Below are 22,425 nucleotides of genomic sequence, written 5' to 3'. Positions count from 1 at the left end.
CAACCCTTTTTTGACTCTTTGGGGTTTATTTACTAATATTCATGTTTTTGCCGTTTTAAGGGTGTTTGAACTCGAATGGTATCGGGTGCATTTTACTGCAACTTTTTGAATCCTGATACGATCATTCACTAAGCTGCCGAGTTTTGCACATTCGTTTTTTCCGATGTCGATATGATTCGTAATGTCAGGCAGTGTTTTACGGGAGTGATGAGTAAAACACTACCTGACAAAACACAAGGAATCCCGGCCGGATCTGTGTGATCCGTGCAGGGCTTCATTGTGTACCTTAAAAATGTGTTTTAATTGTTTTTAAATTTGAAAAAAATTGCGTGGGGTCCCCCCTCCTAAGCATAACCAGCCTCGGGCTCTTTGAGCCGGTCCTGGTTGAAAAAATATTGAGAAAAATTTGACAGGGGTTCCCCCATATTTGATCAACCAGCACCGGGCTCTGCGCCTGGTCCTGGTGCAAAAAATACGGGGGACAAAAAGAGTAGGGGTCTCCCGTATTTTTTGTACCAGCACCGGGCTCCACTAGCTGGACAGATAATGCCACAGCCGGGGGTCACTTTTATACAGCGCCCTGCGGCCGTGGCATTAAATACCCAACTAGTCACCCCTGGCCGGGGTGCCCTGGAGGAGTGGGGACCCCTTCAATCAAGGGGTCCCCCCCCAGCCACCCAAGGGCCAGGGGTGAAGCCCGAGGCTGTCCCCCCCATCCAAGGGCTGCGGATGGGTGGCTGATAGTCTTGTTGAGAATGTAAGAATATTGTTTTTTGCAGAAGAACTACAAGTCCCAGCAAGCATCCCCCGCAAGCCGGTACTTGGAGAACCACAAGTACCAGCATGCAGGGGGGGAAACGGGCCCGCTGGTACCTGTAGTTCTACTGCAAAAAAAATACCCCCCAAAAAACAGGACACAGACACCGTGAAAGTACAACTTTATTACATTCATTCCGACACACACATACTTACCTATGTTGACACACCGATTACAAAAAAAGAACAGGACACACTGGCTTTAGGTGAGTATAATTTTATTTTCAGGTACCCCGGATTCGACTTGGAGACGTCGACAGACGAAGACGTGGCCAGAGTCGGTGTGTCAACATAGGTAAGTATGTGTGTGTCGGAATGAATGTAATAAAGTTGTACTTTCACGGTGTCTGTGTCCTGTTTTTTGGGGGGTATTTTTTTTGCAGTAGAACTACAGGTACCAGCGGGCCCGTTTCCCCCCCTGCATGCTGGTACTTGTGGTTCTCCAAGTACCGGCTTGCGGGGGATGCTTGCTGGGACTTGTAGTTCTTCTGCAAAAAACAATATTCTTACATTCTCAACAAGACTATCAGCCACCCATCCGCAGCCCTTGGATGGGGGGGACAGCCTCGGGCTTCACCCCTGGCCCTTGGGTGGCTGGGGGGGGACCCCTTGATTGAAGGGGTCCCCACTCCTCCAGGGCACCCCGGCCAGGGGTGACTAGTTGGGTATTTAATGCCACGGCCGCAGGGCGCTGTATAAAAGTGACCCCCGGCTGTGGCATTATCTGTCCAGCTAGTGGAGCCCGGTGCTGGTACAAAAAATACGGGAGACCCCTACTCTTTTTGTCCCCCGTATTTTTTGCACCAGGACCAGGCGCAGAGCCCGGTGCTGGTTGATCAAATATGGGGGAACCCCTGTCAAATTTTTCTCAATATTTTTTCAACCAGGACCGGCTCAAAGAGCCCGAGGCTGGTTATGCTTAGGAGGGGGGACCCTACGCAATTTTTTTTTCTGTTTTTACACTAAACACACCCTTTCCCATAGATAACCAAGCACAGATGTCAGTGATCCGTGCATGGTTATCCAAACTCGACTGGAAAAAGCAGGTCTATTTTTTTGCTGCTTTTTTTAACGATTTGGAAAAAAATAGACCCGCACTTGAGCCCTCAGAGACTTACACCCAAATACGAATGATAGTGAATTCCCGTATTCTATTAAATAACAGCCGCGTTTGACCGATGGTCTATTCTTTCGTATTTCTGAACGTTGTCATTCAAACCATTACGAATAGTCCAAACACTGCCGAGATTTGTGCTTAGTGAATTCCCGGATTGGGACTTAGAAAAAAAAACACAAATCGGCCAAACTCGGATTTTTAGTAAATACTGGCCCTTGTCTTTTGACCTTGTCATCTTTTTAACTGTTGGACTTTTGACCCTGTCGGATTTTGATCCTGTCAACCTAATGACTGTCTATCTTTTAAATGTCTAACTTGTATACCACACTCCTTTTCCTACTCCTACACTGTCCTCTCATCAGCTGCTCACTTGGGCTACCAGTCTACCTTGCATTGAGTGATGATGGTAATCATAAATTAAGAGAGAAGTCCAGGAACAGAACATTTTGTCTCTTCTGCAATGGGTCATGTTGGGAAGCATATCCCTAGGTTCAGATATGTGGTGGTGTACAGATGTGATTCTGATTGTCCACATGTATTATGAATTGGCAGCAACTAGCACTGATTTTGTCTATCAATTTGGCTATAATTAATTTGATTTGGTCCTAGACCACCAACTTGTGGCACCCCTGGGTGCTTATGCACACAGTTTAAGAACCGCTGATTTAAGGACTCTTATCTCCCGTCCAATGCATTTAGTATGATGGGAAAAAGCAGATAATTTTATTGGTAAGCAAGCACACAGGTTTTATTATTTTACTATATTAAACTCATACATACAGTATTAAGATCTTCAGTGTTCCCAAGACATTACTGAGGGATGCATCATTTGCATATAACCAACAGTTGACACATTTTAGAAAGTTAAAGAGTTTGCGGTGTTGCTTTTACAGTTTGTGTATTATATTGTGTTGCACTTCTATTTTTACATGTATTTTTGCCCACATTCACTTTACACAATCAGAAAGGGGTAATTTCTTTACGCCAACTTGTTTTTCTGTATACGCTCTTTTATTTATTTTTAAATCTTACTATAATTAGTAAGGGATATTTTTGCAATGCCCTTCTGTAAATATTCCTGCATAGTGATACAAAATTTTATCACATAGAGATATGATACCTTGTTTTGGCTCTAGCATGTTTTAATTAGGGATGAGCGGGTTCAGTTCCCTGAGAACCGAAACCCCCCGAACTTCACGTCCTGAGCCCAGATCCAACCCCGGCTCGGGTCTTCCCGTCAGATTCGGAAACCAGAACGAGGCAAAATGTCATCATCCCGCTGTTGGATTTTCGCGGGCTTTGGATCCCATATAAAAAGCCGCACGTCACCGCCATTTTCACCCCAGACTTGGGGAGTGAGGGAGACAGACCTCTGTCTCTCTGTGGGTGATGGCGTGGGGTTAGTGTGTGGTCTGTTGGGGTGCTACTGCAGTCACTGTGGTTTATCTGTGCTGTGTTAGGAGTGCTGTCCTGACTGTCCCTGCTGTCCTGGCTGTCACTTATGTTACTTCCTGGTGCTGCAGCTGTACATGTGTGTTGCTGTCCTAGCTGTCACTGTGTTGCACATGTGCAGGCCCGGCGCTATCCACTCAGCAAAGGGATGCAGTGCAGGTAGGTGCCAGGCAGGAGAGGCGCTGTACCTGCTCTGCATCCCCGCTGCTGCACCTGGGCCCCCTGCTGCTGCTGGACGCTGTGCCTGTCACTGCATGACAGGCAGCGGCGCCAGCAGCTGAAAGCCTCCTCTCCCCCTCCCCTCCTGTGACAGATCGGATGAAGGGGCGGAGCTACACAGATGGAGGGGCGGAGCCAAATGGCAGAGTGGGCGGGGCTACACGGACCATCAGGCTGCAGTGCCACAGAGGAGGACATGCTGCTCCAGATCCTACCAGCCAGGGAGAGTAAGTGAGAAAGTCTGTATGTGTGTGTGTGTGTGTGTGTGTGTGTGTGTGTGTATATGTACGTATATATGTATGTGTATTTATGTATGTGTATGTGTGCATGGGGAGGGGGTGTGTGTGAATAAACTGCACTTCTGTGGGGGCGTTACATGTAAGCTGCACTACTACTGGGGCGTTACTACTGGGGCATTTCATGTAAACTGTGCTACTACTGGGGCGTTACTACTGGGGCATTACATGTAAGCTGCGCTACTACTGGGGTGTTACATGTAAGCTGCGCTACTACTGGGGTGTTACGTGTAAGCTGCGCTACTACTGGGGCATTACGTGTAAGTGGCGCTACTACTGGGGGCGTTATGTGTAAGCTGCGCTATTACTGGGTTTATTATGTGTGAGCGGCGCTACTACTGGGGTCATTATGTGTAAGCTGCGCTATTACTGGGGCATTACGTGTAGGTGGCGCTACTACTGGGGGCGTTATGTGTAAGATGTGCTACTACTGGGGTTGTTATGTGTAAGCGGCGCTACTACTGTGGCGTTATGTGTAAGCTGTGCTACAACTGCGGTGTTATTTGTAAGCAGCGCCACTACTCGGGGCGTTTTAAATGGGGGTACAATTGTGTAGCGATGCCCCTTCCTTGCGAGACCACATCCCTTTTTCGACGTGCGCTGTCCCTTTGTAAAGTGTGGGAGGGCGCAAATTTATAGTTTGCAGGGGGGCGCCGAACACCCTAGCACCGGCCCTGCACATGTGGCAGGGGCACTGTGAAATATAGGGGTGCTGATGTCTTAATAACATTACACTGGCCCTGTCTGCTATAATAGTTTGGGTGCAGTTAAAAATTAAAAGCACACTGTTCCTGTATGCTGTGAAATATAGGGGGTGCTGATGTTTTAATAACATTACACTGGCCCTGTCTTCTATAAAAGTTTGGGTGCAGTTAAAAAAGCACACTGTTCCTGTATGCTGTGAAAAATAGGGGTGCTGATGTCTTAATAACATTACACTGGCCCTGTATGGTATAAAAGTTTGTGTGCAGTTAAAAATTAAAAGCACACTGCTCCTGTATGCTCTAAGAATACAGGGGCGCTGTGAAAATAAAGGGGCACTGTTCTCTGTGCTGTCCTGTGAAATGGAAAACAACAATTTGGAGGAAAAAATAGTGGAAGATCAGAAACCACTTCCTAGTACAAGTGCTGGAGCTGCTGCCACCAGTCATGGCATTGAAGATGCAATTCCATCAACGTCGTTTGCTAAGGCCGATGCCCAATGTCATAGAGGGCGTGTAAAATCCAAGAAGCAAAAATTAATAATCAGAAAAAAAAGAAATCTGATGAGAAACGTAAAATTAGCAATATGCCATTCACGAGTGGCAAGGAAAGGCTAAGGCCTTTGCCTATGTTCATGACTGGTGGCTCAGCTTCTCTCATGGGGATGGAAGCCCTCCTCCCTCTCGAAAAATAAAAAAAATTAAGCTTGGTAAAGCACAGGAAAAAAATAACTGTGCGTTCAGAGATATCACAAATCCCCAAGGAGAGTCCAAGTGTGTCCGCGGTTGCAATGAGTAGCCCAGGGCTGGCGACAGAGGCGGGGGTCAAAGGGGACACCTTTACCAGGCCCCAAGGATTAGAGGGGCCCCAAGGATAAGCCACTTGGTGCCCGTCAGAGATGTGAGCTGTCCTCTTCAAATAGGACAGCAAGCTGTAGGCAGTGTGGGCGCAGCCTCAGAGTGACAGCAGCCTCTCACACACAGTGACTGTGTGGTGTGAATGACACACGCGCTTTTGAAGGCTCATTTCTGTTGCAGGCAGTTACAGGACATGGCAGAAGCTCCGATGCCCAGGATTCCCGTGTCTCTCCTGGTGGGGTGTAAGGGCCACATGGTACCTGCTGTGCGTTGTTCGGGTCTGGATACTGGGGAGTGCAGTGCAGCTGAATCTCCGGGGTAAGAGTGGATTGGTGAGGGGATTTGGGATGGTGTGGGGAAGCTGGGAATGCAGCATGGAGTCATTAGGGAGAGAAAGACTGTGGGGTGTGTGTGGGGGAGGAAGGAGAAATGATAAATATATAGTATATACAGTGCATCCGGAAAGTATTCACAGCGCTTCACTTTTTCCACATTTTGTTATGTTACAGCCTTATTCAAAAATGGAATAAATTAATTTTTCCCCTCAAAAAAAATTCCACACTAAATACCCCATAGTTTACAATTGTAATGCACTATGGAATTTGCTGCACTATATAAGAAACTGTTAATACATAAATAAATAGTGACGACATGAAAACATTTTTTTTTATATTTTTTGCAAATTTATTAAAAATAAAAAACTAAGAAATCACAGGTACATAAGTATTCACAGCCTTTGCTCAATGCTTTGCTGATGCACCTTTAGCAGCAATTACATCCTCAAGTCTTTTTGAATATGATGCTACAAGCTTGGCACACCTATCTTTGGGCAGTTTTGCCCATTCCTCTTTGCAGCACCTCTCAAGCTCCATCAGGTTAGATGGGAAGCGTTGGTGCACAACCATTTTCAGCTCTCTCCAGAGATGTTCAATTGGATTCAAGTCTGGGCTCTGGCTTGGCCACTCAAGGACATTCACAGAGTTGTCCTGAAGCCACTCATTTGATATCTTGGCTGTGTGCTTAGGGTCATTGTCCTACTAAAAAGATGAACCGTCACCCCAGTTGGAGGTCAAGATCGCTCTGGAGCAGGTTTTCATCCAGGATGTCTCTTTTTATTGCTGCATTCATCTGTCCCTCTATCCTAACTAGTCTCCCAGTTCCTGTTGCTGAAAAACATTCCCACAACATGATGCTGCCACCACCATGCTTCATTGTAGGGATGCTATTGACCTGGTGATGAGCGGTGCCTGGTTTCCTCCAAACATGACGTCTGGCATTCACGCCAAAGAGTTCAATCTTTGCCTCAACAGACCAGAGAATTTTGTTTCTCATGGTCTGAGAGTCCTTCAGGTGCATTTTGGCAAACTCCAGGCGGGCTGCCATGTGATTTTTACTAAGAAGTGGCTTCTGGCTGGACCTTACAGGCCTGATTGGTGGATTGCTGCAGAGATGGTTATCCTTCTGGAAGGTTCTCCTCTCTCCACAGAGGAATTCTGTAGCTCTGACAGAGTGACTATCAGGTTCTTGGTCACCTCCCTGACTAGGGCTCTTCTCCCCCGATAGCTCTAGGAAGAGTCCTGGTGGTTCCAAACTTCTTCCATTTATGGATGTTGTAGGTCACTGTGCTCATTGGGACCTTCAAAGCAGCAGATATTTTTCTGTACCCTTCCCCAGATTTGTGCCTCGAGACAAACCTGTCTCGGAGGTCTACAGAAAATTCCTTTGACTTCATGCTTGGTTTGTGCTCAGACATGCACTGTCAAGTGTGGGACCTAATATAAACAGGTGTGTGCCTTTCCAAATCATGTCTTTTTAACTGCATTTACCACAGGTGGACTCCAAGAAATCAGTGGAAACAGGATGCACCTGAGCTCAATTTTTAGCTTCATGGCACAGGCTCTGAATACTTATGTACATGCGATTTCTTAGTTTTTTTATTTTTAATAAATTTTCAAAAATCTAAAAAAAAAAATTCACATTGTCATTATGGGGTATTGTTTTTAGAATTTTGAGGGAAAAATTAATTTATTCCATTTTGGAATAAGACTGTAAAATAACAGAATGTGGAAAAAGTGAAGCACTGTGAATAGTTTCCGGATCCACTGTATATATTTATTAACAGTTTCTTATATACATAAAATTTGAGGGGTCGTAAAGATATTAATGGGCTGTGCCACAAGATTTCTGTTGCCGGACCTGTCTAGGCTTGACCTTCCCAACACTGGACGGGAAGAGGTGGCTCCATCCACCATTTGCACTCCCTCTGCAAGTGCTGGAAGGAGCCCCCACAGTCCAGTTTCTGATATTCAAATTGAAGACATCACTGTTGCCTTTGTCAATCTGTAATAAGTAGGGGTAAGGACATTAACCACCTAGGAACATCCTCCCTTATACTGTACTTCACCTGCAGCGCATTCATCAGAAGTCATTGTCAAGTTCAGAAACTTTGGGTAAGAACGTAAGCAGTCCACTGACACCTAAATCCCTTCTTCCTCTTGTACCCAAGCTCCTGCAAGCCACACCACCAACTCCTTCAATGTCAATTTCCTCCTCAGTCAGAAACATTAGTAGTCCTGCAGGCCATGTCACTGGCATGACTGACAGGTCCTCTCCTAACCGGGATTCCTCTGGAGGATCCTTGAGTGGTACGCCCACTGCTGTTGCTGCTGCTGCTGCTGCTGTTGTTGTTGCTGGGAGTCGATCATCATCCCAGAGGGAAAATCGAAAGACCATTTGTACTACTTCAACTAAGCAATTGACTGTCCAAAAGTCCTTTGCGAGGAAGATGAAATATGACAGCAGTCATCCTGTTGCAAAGCAGATAACTGAGGCCTTGATAGCTATGTTGGTGTTAGATGTACATCCGGTACCCACCATTATTGCAGTGGGATTTAGAAATTGATGGAGGTAGTGTGTCTTCGGTACCAAATCCCATCTAGATTCCACTTCACTAGGAAAGCGATTCCCGGACTGTACAGGGACATTAACAAAAGTGTCCTCAGTGTCCTAAAAAATGCGGTTGTACCCAGTGTCCACTTAACCACAGACATGTGGAGCAGGGCAAACTAAGGTCTACATGACTGTGACAGCCCACTGGGTAGATGCATTGCCTCCCGAAGCAATAACAGCAGCGGCACCAGTAGCAGCATCTCACAAATGCCAGCTCGTTCCTAGGCAGGCTACGCTGTGTATCACCAGTTTCAATAAAAAGCACACTGGCTTACCCCAATTAGACTCTCCAGGGGATTTGTGATATTGGACAACGCCACCAATATTGTTTGTGCATTACATCTGGGCAAATTCCAGCACGTCCCATGTTTTGCACAAACAATTAATTTGGTGGTGCAGAATTTTTTTTTAAAATGACAGGGGCATGCAGGAGCTGGTTCAAAACATTCCGTGCTACTTTTAGCATTCATCCACTGCGTGCCGAAGACCGGAGCACCAGCAAACACTCCAGAACCTGCCCTGCCATCACCTGAAGCAATAGGTTGTAACGAGGTGGAATTCAACACTCTATATGCTTCAGAGGATGGAGGGGGAGCAAAAGGCCATTCAAGCCTATACATCCACCTACGATATAGGCAAAGGATGGGGAATGCACCTGACTCAAGCGCAGTAGAGAATGATTTCCATCTTGTGCAAGGTTCTCCAACCCTTCGAACTTGCCACACGTGAAGTTAGTTCAGACACTGCCAGCTTGAGTCAGGTCATTCCCCTCATCTGGCTTTTTGCAGAAGCAGCTGGAGAAATTGAAGAAGTAACTAATACGGAGTGATTCCGCTAAGTATGTGAGACTTGTGGATGGAGCCCTTCATTTGCTTTGCCAGGATTCATGGGTGGTCAACCTGTTGAAGTCAGAGCTCTACATTTTGGCCACCGTACTCGATCCTAGGTTTAAAGCCTACGTTGTATCTCTCTTTCCAGCAGACACAAGTCTGCAGAGGTTCAAAGACCTGCTGGTGAGAAAATTGTCAACTCAAGCAGAACGTGACCCATCAACAGCTCCTCCTTCATTTTCTCCTGCAACTAGGGCTGCGAGGAAAAGGATAAAATTTACTAGCCCACCCACTGGCGGTGATGCAGGGCAGTCAGGAGCAAGTGCTGACATCTGGGGCGGACTAAAGGACCTGCCAACGATTACTGACATGTCTACTGTCACTGCATATGATGCTGTTACCATTGAAAGAATGGTGGAGGATTATATCGGTGACAGCATCCAAGTAGGCATGTCAAACAGTCCGTATGAATACTAGTGTGAAGATAAGCGCTGTACCACAAAGCACATCCCAGCAGCAGCATGCAGGGGAACTGTGTCCCCTGCGGGGCAACATGTCAGACGGTGCTGGAACAGTGTGTCTCCAGTGCCTGTCTCAGTGAGCATCAGTGGTGGGTGTCCGGTGCAGGGACCTGGTGTTCCCCTGCACCAGACTTACGGGAGCGATGAGCAGTGCTGTAGAAGCAGCGCATCAAACTTGGTGACAAATCCGGTGCCTGCTGCGAGCTGTGATTGCCGGAGCACCGGCCAATCACGGGTGGCCGTGGCGAGCCAATTAGCACTTGACGCATCTTAGGTCCTGCCCCCGGCTTCTGACGTAAGACGCCGCCGGGACGCAGGAGAAGGAGACCGCACGGAAGAGCGCAGAAGAGTCAGGCAGGCCCAGAGAGAAGAGGACCCCACGGAGGGAGTTCCTGAGGCCGCAGAAGAGGTCTGAAGACCCAGGTGGCACCAGAGAAGATGTCTAGCGGTAGCTGGACGTGGAGAAGCGGCGGCGGCGCCACTGGCCAGGACGGGCCAGCAGCAGAAGACTGAGACACAGGCAGGAGAGGCAGTGGTGGGAAGAAAAGAGCTGATGAAGCTCCTCCCTGGTGCCTCTACCACTGAGTCAGGTAGGCCATTTTAAGGTGCCCCCTGCTACCTACATCTTCCTTCCTAGACCATCATGGATCGGGCATTAGGCCCATAGGCACAGTCAGGCCCTCTCGGCCTGTGGGCATACAGTCAGGCCCTCTCAGCCTGGGAACATATAGTCGGACTGTCCAGGCCCGTGGCCCCCATTAGCTGGGCACTAGGCTTGTGGCCCTAACCAGGCATTAGTCCTGTGCCCACGTTAGAGGGCATTAGGCCCTAGTTAATGTGTGGCCCCCGTCAGATATATAAGGTGACCCTGGGCATTAGGCCCAGGTCACCCAACCGGCCACATGTTCGGCGGGTACTATGCCAGTGGGTAATTGCTGGCCTCAGGCCTGGGAGGATAGTTAGGGGGCACTAGGCCCAGTGTAAAAGGAGTGCTCCCCAGGTGAATAATGGTGGTACTGGGCACTAGGTCCAGGCCACTCCAACGTGTACATGCAGGCAGGCTCACAGGGCCTGAGCCCCTGGTAAGTAAGTGTATGGGAGGTGGGTAGGCTGTATGGCGTCCATTTGCCGGTAATCTAAAGCAGATAGAAACTTAAAGGGACAGCACTGTTGTAGATATTTGTACTGTACTGTGTTATTGGACTGTTGTTTCTGTGCAGGGCCAAGTTTGCTTATAGCTTGTGTTTAGTTTTGTTGCACCACACATACAGAGTTAGTTTGAGGGCTCTGCTGTTGTAGTTAGGGTAGTGGTGTTACACTAGGATAGAGTTAGGCCCTGCACGGTAGTGTGGTTCTTGTCTCCTTACAGGGACATGTAAGTGAAGAAGAGGAAGATCGCAGTACAAGATTGGCAATGGTGAGCATCATCTGTGTCCGTCTGTCCCTCTATCCCCTGAGCACCGGTTCAGTGGACCTTGCACGGCCGTGCGAGGTCTAGGGTACACCTCAGCGTGAGAGCGCAGGTAGGTGAAAATTGGGTGGCTGAGGCTTTGTGCCTGTGATGACCCTTTACCCAACCAGTGAAGGCCACCGCCACCCCTTGGGTATCCTCTTTTCCGGTGAAAGAAGAGTTAATTGGTTCACTTTTCTTCCTAGCTTGTCCGTCGTCGGCTCCTGGAAGGGGATTACCGTGCCCGGGTCCAAGGGCAGTTTCCTGGTCCGTTGAAGGTTCTGCGACCTGAAGGAGATGGGGCGGCGCCTGGTAAGTAGTGAATCTATACCTGCACGGCAGCAGGCACTACACTGCACCGCCACCCTCACACTGGCAGGATAAAGAGGCAATTTGGAGGCCCTTGCACAAACTGGCTTTATTTTACCTAAGTTGCCCCCCCTCCAGTGTGTACTCCGAAAGAGTGTTTATTGCAGCTGGTAACCTTGTCAGTGATCGGCATAGGAGGATACTTCCACAAAATGTGGCGAAGATGATGTTCATCAAAATGAATGATAAATTCCTCCAGGAAGACATTTACCAGCAATTGCCTCCAGAAAGTACACAGGGACCTGTGGTGGTGGATTCGAGTGGGGACAAATTAATACTCTGTGAGGAGGAGGAGGTACATACTGAAAGGGGTGAGGAATAGGAGGATGAGGATGACATCTTGCCTCTGTAGAGCCAGTTTGTGCAAGGAGAGATGAATTGCTTCTTTTTTGGTGGGAGGATTAATTGATTCTTTTTTGTGGGGGCCAAAACAAACCAATCATTTCAGCCACAGTCGTGTGGCAGACCCTGTTGCTGAAATTATTGGTTTGTTAAAGTGTACATGTCCTGTTTATACAACATAAGGGTGGTATGGGAGAGCCCAAGGACAATTCCATCTTGCACCTCTAAATTTTTTCTTTGCATGATGTGCTGTTTAGGGCCTACTTTTTAAAAGTACCATCCTGTCTGCCACTGCAGTGCCACTCCTAAGATGGGCCAGGTGTTTGTGCCGCACATTTGTGTCGCTTAGCTTAGTCACACAGCGACCTCGGTGCACCTCTTTGTTTTCTTTGTATTATGTGCTCTTTGGGGCCTAGTTTTCAAAACTGCCATCCTGTCTGACACTGCAGTGCCACTCCTAGATGGGCCAGGTATTTGTGCCGCGCACTTGTGTCGCTTAGCTTAGTCATACAGTGACAACAGTGCAACCTTTTGGCCTAAAAATAATATTGTGAGGTGTTCAGAATTGGTGGAAATGAATGTTATTGAGGTTAATTATACTGTAGGATCAAAATGACCCCCAAATTCTGTGATTTTAGCTGTTTTTGTGTTTATTTAAAAAAGCATCCAGATCCAAAACCAAAACCCGAAAGGGTGGTTTTGGCAAAACAAATCCAGATCCAAAACACGAGCGAGGATCCAGATTCAAAACCAAAAGACAAAACACTAAAAGTGCCCACCGCACATCTCTAGTTTTAATAATGTTAGAGTGCTAGTCCACTTTTTTATGACTCGTTTATTAAAGTTAATTTTTATCTTATTTTTGGAAGTTTGCCATATTAACCACTTAACTGGCATGGTCTCATCAGATGCGACCACACCAGGCTGGGTTTTCCCTGACATGGTCGCATCTGATGAGACCAGTCAGAAACGCTCGTTGGGCTGCTGTGGGAAGAGATTCTTCCCATAGCTGCCAATGTAAGAGGGACCTCCTGGCCCCTATGGAGCTATGGCTCCTTCCCTAGTGTGTCCGGATCACTGTTTCAACTGGCATCACCCCCTCCCACCCGGCGGCTACTGAGAGCAGCAGCCGCCGAGAAGTCAGCAGTGCTCGGCTGAATGAACATGGTGGCTGCAGAGAGCAGTAGCTGCTGGTAACACGCTCCGCTTCGCTCTGCCTCTGCATATTGGGGGGGGGAGTAATGCCTATGGAGGTGGTGTGGGGCGAAATAGTAATATGACGCTGAGGGGAGGGGGCTAAAATAATAAAAAAAATACACTGGCCACAAGAGGAGGGGGAGCAAACAAAATAAAGGGAATGGCAAGGGATTTTATTATGGGGGCTAATTGGATGCGGGGTGGTGCAAGACACTCCTTAAGCATATTTTTAAAAAAATACAATTAAATATAGCTTTAAAAATGCTTTTTAAACTATATTACATTAAAAAAACGACAATTTCTGACCGGTTTTGCCGGCAAAAAATCATCAGTTAAGTGGTTAAGGAGTACCATTTTCTTCTCATTCTGTTTAGGTAATCTGAGAGTAAGCTGCCAGACACAGAGGGCAAGCTGCCAAAAGTGCAGCAGTTCGAGTTCCAATCCAGAGTTCCAGACAGAAAGCCTGATAAAGAGGTGGTGCTGCTTTATCTGCACTTGCAGATGCTACTTTCAGCATTTCCATAATGTACTATACATGTCTGTGTCTGAGACAAACACTTTTTGCACCACTGCACGCATTAACACTGCTGGTGGTTCTAGACACTCCATCATTGAAGCACCATCTCTTGCACTATCAAAACTTGCACCTTCCTTATGGCAGGTGCAGTGTTACTGTCTAAACATAGACTCTGTGGAAGCAGCTCTACCTCTGAGAATGCATATGCTTTCAATTGCATGCCTGCAACACTCCCATAGCATGCCCAATAGATATATTTTTTGGCATTCGCTTCAAGCTACCTCCAAGTAACCACCCAAGAATGGCCATCACTTTTTTTGCTGCCTTTCTGCCAATGTCTTCACCAACTGCAATGGTTCCTTTGTGCATACACATGGGATAACACATGCGCTGACTGGGTTTTCTGGCTTTTACATTCATGCACAGTAGCAAATAATCGCACAATGTGAGCATCAGCATTGTGTACAGTTTTCTGGTACCTCTGAATCAGATCCAGAGTGTAGATCCAAACCAGAGGCTCATTGAGTCCAGATCCTTTTCAAGTTTCCAGAGTTAGCTTGGGTTGCTTCAGATTTTACAGGTTGGTACAAATGTTCCAGGTACCAGCATTTGCTACTAGTTGTACCTTGTGTCCTATCACGGAGAGGCATTGGGGACCAACCCAGACCTTTTATCTATAATTTAAGAGCCTATCATACTGTACCTTCAGAATTGGTCACTATCATGTCAAGTGTTATTACACACTGCATCAGACCTATCATTGTGTTAAGCACCAATTTTGCTGCCTGTCCAAGTTAGAGGGTTGGTCATGAAACTACCTAACATAATCAGGATGACCTCTCCACTCACATTCCCGCCTATTTATGTCCATCACAGTTGTTTGGACTACTACTTTCATCTTCATATTAATAGTTCTTATAGTGATTTGGACTACTCACCAAATCATCTTTGAGAGTGAATAGCAAGAGACCGAGAGACAGAGAGAGACATATACAATTCTTCATTAATAGGCATAAAATACTATGTAGAACATTGACTAACCCTTGACAGCCAATCTGACATTGGAAATTGCTCCATTTTCTTGACACTCTCTGAAAACAGATTAATGTAAGTTAGAGTGTTCATTTTTTTCTGTTTTGTTTTTAAGTAAATTATTTACCCAAGACTATCTCTGTATGTTATTCTTACTAATTGTATCTTTCTCATATTAATTTTCATTTAGTAAGATTACTTTCTGTGAGTCTAATCGGATCCATTTTGTATGTGGATTCAGCTAATCCATACTACATAGTACTTCAGGTATTTATTTGGGTATTAATTACTATGAATTAACTATAGTTGAAGGATGTGCTTAATGCTTCCTATTTGCAATAAGTAGCTCCTGAATGAACCGTAAGTGGTGCAGAACCTGAGAATGAATAGTAAGAGGTAAAGATGCTGGAGAGTATAATCATTTCTGTAGACAAACCAGGTGGTTGTATTTTTATGAACTCTGTGTCAGACACATCTCACAGATAAAGTGAGAGCTGACCTTGGCCAAATTACAGACAGCAGTTAGAGATTGGAGTATCTTCGAATCAGGTCTGTGCCAAATCTCATTCTAAAGGGACTCAGTATAAGTCATTGTCTTTGTTTTGCAATAGTTATAATAGTAATCAGCTGTATATGCTGCTAGCTCATCTATTTCTAACTCACTGCGCAGGTTCATACCAAGAGTTTTAATCCTCTGGTCAAAATGTTTTCATTTTATGGTGCTACTTACATGACATTACCCAGTTTAGTGTGTAGGCCTTTTGGTGTAAATGTACCTGTAAATATAAATGTGAATACTGTCTGTACTAAGTCTATTCCCAAGTTGAATGGGTTACATTCTATGAGACATTTAACATGGTGCTATAAACAGAAACGCAGTGATACGATGAACCTTGGATATCATTATTACTTGTTACGTATCTCATACGATTGTCATTAAAGCTATTACTGATTCTTCTATCATGCCATTATTAAATTTTATACAATATTGTTAGTGTTATGCTATTTTGTACTACTGTATTGTGTTTTTGCTTACAACTTGTATTCCATGGTTACAGTCTCTTGAGTCACTGCACCTTCATGAGGCCAGGTTCCTCTTTATGCAATATCCACTCATTTACTGGCCTTCCAGTTGTATGTATGAAAGCATTCTAGTCTCCACTGCAGATATGCTGAGGTATATGACAGGCCAGGACTAGGGCTACACTTATAATAATAATTTCACAATAATACCATATCATGTAACAATAACAATGTACTGTAACATTCTCTGTTTTATATACATATATATATATATATATATAGAGAGAGAGAGAGAGAGAGAGAGAGAGAGAGAGAGAATGTGCTCAGAAACTACTCATGTCAGCTCCCCTGTTAGCAGCATCCTTAATGTTTGGAAAACCATATAATTTTTCATTGAGTTTCCATTTGCTTAAAGACATTTGTGATAGACTTGACCTTATTATGGTAAACACATTTCTCTATCACTAAGCCAAATATTCAACTAAGTGCATCTTATTCTCTTATTTTTACCCATACAAGGCATTTAAGTATTAAAATAAAATTATACACTTTTTTGTTTTATTTATTAGTACATAAATAAGAAATTGCAGAGAAACTCAGGCAACCATGTGATAATCAAATTAGCATCATTTTCATTTTAATTTGGAAATGTTTGTAGTAATGGTTTTGCTGGATTCAAGGACATGTCGAAATGTTTGTAAACTGCCATAATGATTACACAAATTCTCTTTAGTGAGCAAGTTATTGCAGTTTAATGTTCCTGGGATTACATTTAGTACAATTGTAACTGAGTACATAACAGCAAGCCAGGAACTATAGTATTCAATATGGCTTTTCATGACCTTCCTGAAGTATAACCATATTTGACAGTGGGATAAACACTGCTATCACAGCAAGCATCCACAGAATGAAACAAGTGATGAAAAGGATATTTAACAACAGACAACATGTACACCGAGGACTATTGTTCAGACAGAGGTCACAGGCAATTATTTTAAACAAAGCAGCACAAGAACTGTGTTCAGAAGTGTTCAGATCTGTCACAGCAAATATTGTCCCAAAGTCTGCGACAACAGTGAGTGAAAAAAATGTTTTAGTTTCTTTATACATACTTTAGAAAACATATACTCTATATTTCCAGGAAAAACTTGTTAGCACCTTGTGTAGCTGTGTTGCTCACCGATCACTATTGTCTTAGTATATTTCTATGTAATATAACGCAGGTCAAATGTACATCTTTAAATGATGTGCCAGAGTATAGTTATAAAAAAATACAACCTTACTGCAAATAAAAGAATGCTTTCTGCCTCCTGAAATATTTCATGGCTTTTGCAAGCAACACTGTTGCTACAGTAAATTGGTAACGTTAATCGGAAGCAATGATGAAGTAATAGCAGTTTTCAATTTTAGAGATGCTATTTTTTTGTATTGAAAGCCAAAGGTTAAAACAATGTCTTCAACATTTTGTAAAAATTAGTAAGTGTGTGAGTGACCTATATAAACCTAACCCTGGGTACCTAAAGATTCATCTGTCCAATCTGTTGGGAACAAAAATATGGTAATATACAGTATGGAAGCAAATTACAATCAACCATATTCTCCAAAACGCTGGAAATCAGACAATGGTCATTCAGACATATTGGTTAAATCCTTTTGATTTAACAAATTTATCCGAAAAATCATTTTTGTCCATTTTCCAGCATTTGGGAGCAAATGGTTGATTGTCATTTGCTCGCATACTTACCAGTTTTGTTCTCGCCAGACAGATTGGATAGATAAATCTTTAGGTTTGTACCCAGTTTTAAGCTGGGTACACACTGAGATGATAACAGCCAGATATGTCACTTCAAGCCAAATCGGAATGACATATCACTCAGTGTGTATGCCTGATATGTGGGGTCCCGTGGTCGCTAGCAACGTCTCCCAGTCTGCCCAGCTGAACAGCCAGAAAGAGGGAGAGAGAGAAGGCTCTTGTGTGGGTGCACTCTTTAGAAAAAAAAGGAAAATTCCTATGACATATGAAGAGAAATACTTAAAACATAATTTTTAATGTTGACATTTAAAACAAAGTTACCCATGTAACTGATCCATATAAAATAAGGATATTGTAATTAATATTTAAAATGTTCTGGTCTGTTTATTCACAATGTGTGATTGGAATGGTTGTAGACATTTGATCGTCTTACCCCCATTTCCTCTGACCAGTACAGAATATCTGTATTGATGGGACCGAGGAGTGGTCATAAGAGATTCATTGATAAGTACATCCCAATAGGGCTACTTAAATTCAAGAGTTAATGGTCACCTGCATTCATAAGGACCTGACTTTCTGACGTAAGCCACAGTGATCGGTCGTAAGCCTCAAAATGTGAAGGAATATCGTAGAAATGAGAATTAGTGGTGATACTGCTGTTGGCGTCACAGCTCACATAGTAAGGGAAATATTCCCTGCTCTACAACACCAGGTATTCGCGGGAAGTCTCCTCTCCCGGTACTAACTCGGCCCAACGCTGTTTGGCTTCCAAGATCGGATGAGATCGGGCATTGGCAGCGTGGTATGGTTGTAGAGAATTTATATGACAGTACACCAATGAGAGTGCACCTATATACGAAATAGGATAAAGAGAAAAAGTGTGGAGACAGTTTACAAAGTCGAAAAGGGATGAATAAGTAAAGTAAATATATGTGGATCTACTTTCTACGTTAAGCACGGCTCATCAAATCCCACAACTGTGGTATTGTGCTCCGTGGGTCGCAGATGAGAGTCCACGGAAAGATAGTAAGACATAGGCAAAAGATACAAGATCTATGAGTTTGGTTAAATTGTCTGACAAAAGACAGTACAAAACACCGATAAGAAATTAGGTTTAGAAACCAGATAAATAATACGTTAATTGTCTGTGTCTCCTGAGAGATTAGCCATGGGTAGTAGTCGCTGGTATTAGCGCATAGGGAAAAAAGGAAAAGAAAGAATTGCTTCCCAATATTTGAATTAATAGCATGTTACTCAGACTAGGCAGGCAATACAAACATGGTATTTCAGCATCAATTTGAAAAATCTCATTGATAATCATAATACATCCTGAACTGAGTGTGGGAAATCATCTAGATTTGGAAAATCAAGTATAGTAAATACCACAGATTAGGCCAGAAAAATAATGGTATTGTCAGTACCAAAGAGAGCCACTGAGGATCACAGTGAATGAAAGAAATCCTATTTCAATGTACTGGCCTCTGCTGGTAAAAACTCAGGCAAATGGTGTAAGATGTCTAGCGGATATGAAAAAAATATTGTTGTATATGTGTGTGCAGCTGCTGTTAGGAAATAGAGCTTGTAGCAGCAATGCTACACAGATTTACTAGGATATATGGTGACATACAGCATATTATTAAACACACATATACTGTTGCTGTCTGTGTATATTGTACACAAGACAGCAGAGGGCTTACGATCACCAGGATTGAAAAGATCAGAATGGGCAGGTCAGGGCATCGTCAGGTACCAGTGCAGGAGCCAAGGGTTCACTCCATATGCGGTCACCCCCGTGGAAGACGCGTTTCGCCCTGGCGGGCTTGTTCACTTCCGGGTTTGGAGGGGTGAGTGGGGAACGGGGTTTTAAAGCAGCTCATATGTCAATACTGACCAATTACCTGTTGATTCGGGAGCGGTGGGCCGGAGCTAACAGCTGCCGCTACGGAGTGCCGGTCAGCTGTGAGTGTGATGGAGCATGATGCGGGAGGTGGGAGTTGTGAGGCCTACGGCGCCATGTTGTAGACTGGCCATTCACACACGTATGGTGGGAATGGTCAGGTGGCCCCGAAGAGCCGCGAGATTGCTGGCGCCATCTTGGTGGAGGGCAAAGAATATATTAGAAGAACAGAGAGGCCCTAGGCGCCATCTTGGTAGATGGCAGATGTATGCTACAAGAAAAAGAAAAAAGGGGGACGGTAATAAATACAAACAAAATTGGGGGAACAGTATAATAGGGAAGAGATCCAGGTGGAGAATATGGTGATGATATAGGATTAACGTTGATCAGAGAATTAATCAAATTGGCGTCTGAAAATATCATTTGTAAAAAGATCTATTTGGTAAATAAAGGTGAAAATGGTCATGTCAGTGGTGATAAATGTGAAACACCAATGAGTGTGAATTGAGCCTACAGTAATAGATGTGGTCCCGGGATCAGTGTCTGGATATGAGTGTTGGTAAGGGATAAGGTGAGGTAGAGGGAGGGATGGTTAGGGTATACAGATGGCCGTGTTGGGTGTTATTGGGGGGGGGGACAGTGTGAGGGTGACATCCTGTGGGTAAGGGGTAGGAGGGGAAGGAGACATTGACACCCACTGGAGGGTGAGAGGTGCGGGGTATGTAATTGATGGGAAGGGGTGAAAGGATTGAAAAAGATGGGAAAGGAGAAGGGATGTGCGTTGGGATTAAGTGAAAAAAGTGCAAATTGTCCAGTGTAAGGGTATATATGAGTGTTATACTAATGAAGGGATATACAGGATATGAAAAAACGGTTGGACAAATGAGAAAGTGAGAATTGAGATTATTGGGAGAAAGAAAACGTGAGAGGCAAAAATGTTAATAAGAACAGTATAAATCTGTTGGGGGCTGTGTGGATCGGGTGGGAAGATGAGCTGGACAGGGAGGTTAGACAGGGAGGGGAAGAAAAAGGAGAGAGAAGGGGGGAAAGATAGGGGGGGTTTAGGAAGGAAAAGGGAAAGAAGAATAAAAATTGTTTGAAATTAAAAGGTTAAGGAATAGGAGCTGATTGCATTTCTATAAGGATTGTTCAAAGGAAAACAGCATAATTGATGTTTTCATTCAGGCCGAAGGGCCTGAGGCTGTTAAGACGAAAAATCCATTCGCTCTCTTTCTTGTAGAGTTCCTTAGTAATGTCCCCACCTCGTATGCCCAAGTGGACACGATCTAGGCCAAAGGCTTTGAATTCCTTGATGGATCCCTTGTGGTAAAAGTGGAAATGCCTAGCAACGGAGGTGAGTTGTTTCATACGGGCAAGGTCTTTTACAGCGTTACGGATGTTGCCCAGATGTTCCAGGACTCTCTCTTTGAGTTTTTGTGTAGTCATGCCAACATATTTAAGATTACATCCACAGGTTATGCAGTAGATAACCGCTTGAGTATCACAATTGAAGAAATGTTGTAGCCTTACTGTATGGCCATACCTGTCCGTGACAGTATTGGTTATTGATATTTGTGGGCATGATTTACATCTGCCACAGGGAAAAGAACCTGTGAAGGTGGGTTTCTTGAGTGTAGATGTTACGAGGTGGCTCCGAACTAGCTAATCTTTAATGTTCTTGGATCTGCGCCAGCTCATCTGTAAGGGAGATTTCAGCAAGGGGCCAAGATCAGGGTCCAACTGTAGTATGGAAAGATGTTTTGTTATGGCGTTCTTGAGCATTCTCCATTCAGGGCAGAAAGTTCCAATAAATCTGATAACATTGTCGTGTTCCGGGACCTCTTTCTTCTGCCTGAAGATCAGGCTTTCTCTCTTTACCATTGCTGTGGCTGAGTATGCCCGTTTGAGTGAGCGTCTACTATAACCCCTGGTTAGGAGGCGATTAGTAAGTTCTCTGCTCTTGATTTTAAAGGTATGATCCTCTGAGCAATTACACCTCAGCCTGAGGTACTCCCCTTTGGGGATGTTTTCAACCGTGGGAGGGAAGTGTGAGCTGGTCTGGAAAAGAAGACTGTTCGCTGCAGTCTCTTTTCGATATAACTCGGTTTCTAGGAAGCCTGTTGTGGATTTGTAAATGTTCAGGTCCAGGAACGGGCCTGTCTCAGCACTGATGGTGTATGTCAATGTGATATTCAGATCATTGGTGTTGAGAAGTTTTATGAAATCCATCAGGAGATCCCTCTCTCCATTCCAAATGATGAATATGTCATCAATATATCTTAGCCATAATATCACGTGAGCGGTGTATTTCTCATTAGCGGTGTTAAAGACAAAAACATGCTCCCACCATCCAAAAACAAGTTTGCGTACGTTGTGCGCAGGCTGCGCCCATTGCTGTACCCCTTATTTGCAAGAAAAATTGGTCCTGAAAGACAAAATAATTCTTGGAGAGGACAAAATCAAGCAATCTTTGAAGGAATTTGTAAAATCTTGCTCACCCCCTTGATCCAGATAGTATTTGACAGCTGAGAGACCTTGATGATGATTAATACTAGTGTAGAGTGCTTCTACATCTAGGGTCACCAGGAGAAAGTTGGTTTCAAAGTGTATATCATGGATCTTGCGTAGTAGATCGGAAGTATCTTGTAGATAAGATGGTAAGGAGAGAACAAATTCACGGAGGTGCAGGTCCAAGAACCTACTAGGTTGTTCCAGAAGTCCGCCGTTGCCAGACATAATAGGGCTCCCTGGTGGATTGAGGGCATTTTTATGTATTTTAGGCAAGAGATAGAGTGTGGGTGTCTTCGGATTTTGGGCTGTAAGGTATTGTAGTTCCTGCTTTGTGATTGTGCCTTGGGCTGCAGCTTCCTGTATTAGATTATTGTAGGCATTCAGGAATCTGGTGGTGGGATTGCTGAGAAGTTTTTTGTAACATGCGGGATTATGTAGCTGTCTATGAGCCTCAGTGATATACATTTCTTGGGGCCAAAGGACGATGTTGCCACCTTTGTCTGAAGGTTTTATAATGATGTCATGCCATGTTCTTAATTCCTGGAGGGCTTTTCTCTCCTTAAATTTGAGGTTGT

At 44.5% G+C, this 22,425-nt stretch overlaps 1 long non-coding RNA gene and 1 pseudogene across 1 annotated transcript in view; one reads left to right on the top strand and one right to left on the bottom strand.

Moving 5' to 3' along the window:
* The first annotated feature begins 16,563 nt into the window (after window positions 1–16,563).
* The window catches only part of LOC134928966 (uncharacterized), an 81,472-nt gene continuing 75,610 nt past the window's right edge, over window positions 16,564–22,425 (top strand). The window contains exon 1 of the long non-coding RNA XR_010178169.1: window positions 16,564–16,764. This is a non-coding gene — a long non-coding RNA (uncharacterized LOC134928966). The remainder of the gene's footprint in view (window positions 16,765–22,425) is intronic.
* LOC134930716 (5S ribosomal RNA) lies at window positions 18,140–18,258 on the bottom strand (annotated as a pseudogene).

The sequence above is a fragment of the Pseudophryne corroboree genome, chromosome 5 (assembly GCF_028390025.1).
Source record: "Pseudophryne corroboree isolate aPseCor3 chromosome 5, aPseCor3.hap2, whole genome shotgun sequence".
NCBI lineage: Eukaryota > Metazoa > Chordata > Amphibia > Anura > Myobatrachidae > Pseudophryne > Pseudophryne corroboree.
This window is presented reverse-complemented; position numbering and strand designations above follow the sequence as displayed.